General features: G+C 38.3%; 1 pseudogene across 1 annotated transcript; it reads right to left on the bottom strand.

Moving 5' to 3' along the window:
* Window positions 1-2,596: 2,596 nt before the first annotated feature.
* Window positions 2,597-4,731, bottom strand: LOC307154100 (putative inhibitor of apoptosis; annotated as a pseudogene). The gene is made up of 2 exons: window positions 4,507-4,731; window positions 2,597-3,926 (listed from the first exon to the last, which is right to left on the bottom strand). The product of its transcript is annotated as a putative inhibitor of apoptosis (transcript).
* Between the last annotated feature and the right edge of the window lie 1,406 nt (window positions 4,732-6,137).

The raw sequence follows: 6,137 nt of genomic DNA, 5'->3' as shown, positions 1-6,137 counted from the left end.
TGTTAAGCGTCCTTGGGTTCTGTGAAAGACGCTATATAAATTAAAGTTATTATAATAATAATTATTATTATTATTAAACAGCTGTATAGGATTAAAGGCATATGCATATGACGGAAGTGCAGCGATGGAGCGCGTGAACACGAGCAGTGTGAGGGGATTCCTGAGATCTTGCGACGATCTGACTGAGAAGATTCGATGTTTAATACAGAAGAAACTCATCAAGAAGTACTTGAGCAGGTATAAAAACCTATTTTATGTGTGGATTAAAGAATAGACAAAATAGGCATTTAATGAAGATATATTTTATATCATTGTAGAATGTATTTCTCTCTCACTAGCATATGGATACACAATCCCATGCATGCCAAACTATCATTTGGCATAACTAATCATTATCAACATATTTTTTGATAAAAATAACTATAAAAGAGTTTCAAATGACACTTATTTTTGAGCCCCACACTTTTAAGCGCTCCAAAGTTCTAACTAGAGCAGGGGGCAGAGTTAAAAAGGAACTTTGTTGTTCTTGTCTAGCCTTAATTTACTGAAGGTTATGGATATTAGGTAAATGTTTATTAAATTAATTCACACTATGTACACATTCATTATTAATCTTATGCCTAATATGATGAAAATGGCTGTTATTTGTTTCTTCTCCTCTCACATTAAATCATAATGTATTATATAGGCCTATTTTAAGTTCAAAAATGTGAAATTAGAAAAAAGTTGATTAGTTTGCCTGATTATTTTTATCGTTGTTTAACAGCTGTCAAATATGAAATGTTTAGTTTAGCTATTTGCAACTTATCTCACACTTTATGACCGTTATCCCCCCCATTTTAACATTTTTTAACTCTTATGTTAAAAAGAGAAATTTTGACCACGTAATCATTCGGCCTTTGAAAAGGTGAATGTTTGAACTCTGGTGTATGCTAAATGAAAACAGGTGAACAGGTGTATGAATGTGTCTGCAGGTGTATCTGACCCTAACAACTAATGACCAACTTTATTTTTGCTATTGTACATACATTTTATTCTTCTAACTGTTTGTCTTTGGTTAACACAGCTGGAGAAGAACAACAGGAAGGTTGGAAGACACAGTAGAGGAACTACAGAATAAATATGGAGAGAAAACAGCATTAAAAAGGATCATGTTATGGTAAGAATGATGGAAGACCAGGGCAGAATGCAGTTAACAGTCTTTAATGAACAAAGGAAATACAAATATTGAGACACACTCTGTTGTGTGCTCCGTCTGGTTTGGTGGTCCCGTAAGTAACTTTGTTTCGAGATCTGCAATCCTTTGTAAAAGTCTGTGGCAGTTAGTGCAGCAAGTAGATTCTTGGACCTGAAGAGGCATTTTCTCTCTTATCCGTATGAATGTAGGCAGTTGTGTTTTCCTTTCCCGGAATGTAAGCTGGTCGGGTAAAAGAATTCTGCGTTTTTGTAGTAATCCAAACTTTGTTGTCTGAGCACTGTGCTGTTTGCTGAAGTTAAAATTAGGTGATAAAAGGAAATAAAATATAAAAATATAGGAGATAAAATGTAAAAGCGATAGAGCAAAGCGCGGAGCAGTAAGCAAGAGCGTCCGAACAGTAGCTGAGCAGGAAGCTTCTACACAGTTATTTTCTTTGTGTGTGTGTGTGTGTGTGTGTGTGTGTGTGTGTGTGTGTGTGTGACAAAACAACAGTTAAGCTAATGAATTACAGTTGATACGTGGTATTTTTACGTGAAAGGAGGGTTGATTCATTTTTTATTCTGTCCACACCAATACTTTGAGTTTTATGCATCGGTCTTTTAGGCCCGATCCAGAATACAGACGTTGTGTTTTATGTCTTAATGATTGTTCTTCTTTTTATGATCTTCTTTTTATTCGGCATAATGCCGAAATGTTTTAACATATCATCAATTTCAATGGTTAGATAAATCATCTAACTATTATATGTGAAACAAGCACAGTCGCATTAAAGTCGGATTCTTGTTTATATTGAACATTGTTATTGAACCGCATGTTTAACAGCGCTAGTGTTCTCGGCCTCATCAAATTTCACACAAGTCACATAGTTTTCACCGGAGCATACCGACTCTATGTTTTTAAAAATACCGCGAAACAAAGACAAGGACACATCTTTCTATAAGCGACCCTCAAAATCTGTGCATACAACAAAACACATGTATGTGTACGATGATTTATCAGAAAATTACTTTTTATTTGAAGAAAAACTTAAATCAGCTGGTGCTTGATAACTATTGAAGTTATTAAACACCCCTGAATTCGGTAATGATGCGTTTAATGCGATATTGATTTAAATTTTAACTCAATGTGCTAAAGGTCTATTGGACATTAACATCTTAATAGTTAACTTAAAGCATGCGCAAAATGAAATACATCCTAACTACTTTCTAAATGTTTGTTACAGAACTTATGGTGAACAATTCACCAATGCATATGTTTTAAATGTGTAATGTTTAATCAGATTTTGTAACTGGATCGAGTGAAAATAATAAACTTCTCTCTGGCGGCATGACTTCTTGTATCCTTGTTTTTATTCATCAAGTTAAATGTAAATTTGTAAATCCAAATGATAGGAAAACTTTATGATAGGAAAGTACGGACAGCGCCTTTGACCAAGCCTCTACATATGGGGCACTTGCGCAGAGAAGACGCACATTCTTTGCACACAACTAGGTGACCACAGGGGATGAAGACAATGTTCACTTCCTTATCCATGCAAACTTTGCATGTGCGCTCCTCTTGAAGTCTTCTTAACTGTTCCTCCATAGGCAAGTCTGAAAGATCTTGACTCGGGGATGCAGCTTCATTTGCCTGGGCCATCAGTTCTCTCAGCAGGCAGACATCATTCTTCTTGATCCAGTTGCAGAAGACTTCTCACAAATCAGACACCAACTCTTGAACGGTTTCGTAATTTTCTCCACTTGCGAGGATTTTGCTTTGAACGGTTTGCTTCACCACAGGATTGTTCATCATCACTGCATCTTCTGAACGGTCTTCTCCAGGACCCAGGTGTACAACAGGTGGATCAACAAATTCTCTTGAGTCGCTGTCTCCATTAGTCAATAGCTGTTCAAATAGTCTTGGAAATCTGGCTTGAATCTGATGAACAAACTCTTGGCCCTTTTCTTGCAACAGGTATTCACATCTTGGAAACCACTTAGCATGTTCTCTCCATGGATCATCACCAGACTCCCAACATCTGAGTCCACCATCACAACAAAAGCACTTCACGTCATCATTACGACCAACATAGTAAAAACCAGCCTTAGCCAATTGGTCTGGTCGAACAGTTATTCTTGAGGGCCAGTTGACAAATGTGAGCAACCTTTCTTCACACTGTTGCATTGCCGATCCATTGGAAAGGCCGCCACCAGATAAAGGTACATTATCTGCACGGTCACCTCGAATGAAGCGGCAGTTGGGGTAATGCCTCTGGTGCTCTGATGCTGCCCGATCTCCCGGTTCCCAGTTGCTAAGCTGGCCTCCACAAGTGAAGCAAGCCACTCTGTCGCCCTGGCCAAGGTAGTAGAAACCGCTTTTGGCAAGTTCGGCTGGAGTTACTGTAGCAAGAGTCCAATTCTGAAAGGTGTCTAGGCGTTCCAGTTCCCGACGCATGCCAGGATTGTGACAAGTCGGAGGTCGCTGGTGAGACATATCCTCAACTCCACGGGAGGAAATGGGGCTGGAGAGGGCCAGGTTGCTGAATGCCGTGTTTAAGTAACCCACCTGCTCCTCCATTTGGCCTGAAATGGATGCCGTGGTGGTTGATGTTACGGCTGTCGCAGGGTTGGAAAGCTGTAAGATGGCTACGTTGCGAAGCGGGGGAAAAGGCAGAGTGAGTGGACGACAGGAGGTTTGCGGTGGCGGGTAAAAATGTGACCACAGGGCGTGTCCACTCAAGCCCTTCTCTCTGCTGGACATCCCATGACTAGTGTCTAGTCGTCCATGACAGAACACATAATCTTATTAATCTTATTAAATACCCTCTATGATGCAGGAACCGATGCTAAGAACAAAATCATATATATATATATATATATATATATATATATATATATATATATATATATATATATATATATAATGTATACTATTATAATACTATTATTATGAGCTCAGACATTTTTTCATTCAGAAATTTTTATTTCAACATTATACTTTCAAGTATACATTGAAGAAATTTGAGTGAAAGACATTTACAGATGGTCTAACCAGAATAGAAAATCTCTGCAGGCTATCATGTTTTGCTCCAGGGTATAGTTGACCAGACTTGCAACTAATTCACTAACGTCAGTTTTTGCATTTTTTGACACCAGTGACACGCAGAGATCCGTTACAAATGTCCATATAGCGAGAATTTCCATGATTTCGAATTCGTCACAACATTCACGCAACACATCCAGAACTTTTCTGAGGATTACGCTATTTGGCTCTTTTCCGTTAAAAAACATGGGCGTTACATCAGGCCATGGCTTTGTCAAGCCTCTTACGACTTTCATTTCATTTTTGAGATTTGTCACAAGTTTGGTATCCTGCGCACAATCGTTTTTCATACCACACGCAGCATCGATGATCCTGTGCATCAAGCCAACCATCTGGCCTCTAAAATGATCTTTAAACATAGAGTCTAGAGTAGCTCTTAAAGGACACTCTTTGCCCGTGGCGCACTCACACGCCGGATGATACTTGTTCTCCTTGCGTTTTTGCGTCACCATTTTTTCAATTTTTCGAATAGTCCACTATTTGATGATGAAAGATGCTTTTCGTTCCTGGAATGTTCCTGGAATCGCCTGAGTGAGTCCTTGCGGCACAATCGTCCAGGGTTTGTGCGCGGAAGTTTGTTGTTTTGGGTCAGAAGCTTGAGTCGAAGAAGCGTAGTTTGCGTCAGGTTCAACAGGAATGTTGAAGCGGGCTTTGATCAATGAGATGATGCAGTAGCGCAGCAGTCCGAGGCTAGTAGAGCTAGAGTACAGCTAGGGCATGTAATGCCCTGAAATATTTATCAGGACAACAGCTCACCCCGCCCCGCTGGAGGGGCTGAATAGGGGTGTCGTCATCGCTTAAAACACACCTCTTCACTGAGGCCTATGGGCTTTAGCTCCCCTGACTTCACACCTCTCTCTTCTTATCCCCCTTCTCTTGTTGTTTGTTAAGCGTCCTTGGGTTCTGTGAAAGACGCTATATAAATTAAAGTTATTATAATAATAATTATTATTATTATTAAACAGCTGTATAGGATTAAAGGCATATGCATATGACGGAAGTGCAGCGATGGAGCGCGTGAACACGAGCAGTGTGAGGGGATTCCTGAGATCTTGCGACGATCTGACTGAGAAGATTCGATGTTTAATACAGAAGAAACTCATCAAGAAGTACTTGAGCAGGTATAAAAAACTATTTTATGTGTGGATTAAAGAATAGACAAAATAGGCATTTAATGAAGATATATTTTATATCATTGTAGAATGTATTTCTCTCTCACTAGCATATGGATACACAATCCCATGCATGCCAAACTATCATTTGGCATAACTAATCATTATCAACATATTTTTTGATAAAAATAACTATAAAAGAGTTTCAAATGACACTTATTTTTGAGCCCCACACTTTTAAGCGCTCCAAAGTTCTAACTAGAGCAGGGGGCAGAGTTAAAAAGGAACTTTGTTGTTCTTGTCTAGCCTTAATTTACTGAAGGCTATGGATATTAGGTAAATGTTTATTAAATTAATTCACACTATGTACACATTCATTATTAATCTTATGCCTAATATGATGAAAATGGCTGTTATTTGTTTCTTCTCCTCTCACATTAAATCATAATGTATTATATAGGCCTATTTTAAGTTCAAAAATGTGAAATTAGAAAAAAGTTGATTAGTTTGCCTGATTATTTTTATCGTTGTTTAACAGCTGTCAAATATGAAATGTTTAGTTTAGCTATTTGCAACTTATCTCACACTTTATGACCGTTATCCCCCCCATTTTAACATTTTTTAACTCTTATGTTAAAAAGAGAAATTTTGACCACGTAATCATTCGGCCTTTGAAAAAGTGAATGTTTGAACTCTGGTGTATGCTAAATGAAAACAGGTGAACAGGTGTATGAATGTGTCTGCAG

The sequence above is a fragment of the Squalius cephalus genome (genome assembly GCF_949319135.1).
Source record: "Squalius cephalus genome assembly, contig: scaffold_72, whole genome shotgun sequence".
In the NCBI taxonomy this organism is placed as follows: domain Eukaryota; kingdom Metazoa; phylum Chordata; class Actinopteri; order Cypriniformes; family Leuciscidae; genus Squalius; species Squalius cephalus.
This window is presented reverse-complemented; position numbering and strand designations above follow the sequence as displayed.